Below are 1,251 nucleotides of genomic sequence, written 5' to 3'. Positions count from 1 at the left end.
CCACAATTCTTTATCCGGGGAAGGGAGGCCAAAGCCAGGGCATTCACCCTATGCTAACAGCGGGAGCAAGGACAGGCAGACTGTAGTCAAGGGCCTGGCTTATTACAGAGTGTGGCACTGGGGCTGGGACACCAGGAGGCCTCCACAGTGCATTTTACAACTTATGAAAAATTATTCCAAACTCACAAAAGAGTGATTGAAGGACTACTTATGTAGCATAGAAAGCAGAACCTCTTCAATACCACTGAACCCCTGACACACCCCAGCCGTTACAGCCCATCTGGCTCTAGTGAACGTTGTGTTTTTAACTCGATTCGTTCCCTTTTAGCGTTACATATGCATGCATACCTAAAGCATATATTTAGCCTGCATATTTTTGAGTTTACACACACACATATTACTTGAAGACTTCTTTTTCTGTGCTTAACAACCTGTGAGAATTTTCCATGGTGATGCACATAACTAGTCTGTCCTTTTAAAAACCTTGTTTCTGTCCATGAAGACATCACAGTTTCTCTTTTCTGTTCTGGTTTGTCCTCTTCAGTCAGTTCAGCGATATACACACCTAGAGTCAGTTTCTCGGTAAGAAAAACATCTTAGAATCGCTTGGGGCTCAAGACGATGATTCATTGATTTACAGTATTATTTTTCAGATAATCATTAAATGACAGATAGTCTACATTGAGAACCCCTATTGTAGAACAGGAAGAGATTTCCTAAGAACATGTGCCTTCAGCTAATTCAGTGCAGTGGCTTCCCAGCATGGCTGGAGTAAGGTAAGGCTGGGCTGAATACCCATCTATGGTGGGTCACTATGGCTAGTGTTGGCATGGCCAGTTACACCAATCAGCCTCCTTTGTTCACATCCCCCCAACACACGGCATTGTCAGACTACCTCATTGTTCTAAGTGATCTTTCGTTATGATTTTCATTTTTATTTCATCATTGTTGTTAGGTGCTATTGAATCAGCGCCAACTCATAGCAATCCTGTACGTACAAGAGAACAAACCTGTCTCCACTCCTGGGTTGTCCTCACAAATCTCTCCTGGGCTTAGGCCCATCGTCAATCCGACTTGTTGAGGGCTTCCTCTCCTTCAACGATCCTTTCTTTTTCCAAGGATGATGTGCCTCTCTAGTGGCTGCCCCTCCTGATAACATGATAGTATGTAAGACAAAGTCCTAATGACTTTGTTGTCTTACTTTTTTTTAAAAAAATTATTATTTTATACTGGTTTACTTACAAAGTTCAT

The sequence above is a fragment of the Elephantulus edwardii genome, unplaced genomic scaffold, assembly GCF_000299155.1.
Source record: "Elephantulus edwardii isolate Elephantulus edwardi_28Jun2011 unplaced genomic scaffold, EleEdw1.0 scaffold00151, whole genome shotgun sequence".
Lineage (NCBI taxonomy): Eukaryota > Metazoa > Chordata > Mammalia > Macroscelidea > Macroscelididae > Elephantulus > Elephantulus edwardii.
Note: the sequence above shows the minus strand (reverse complement) of the source record.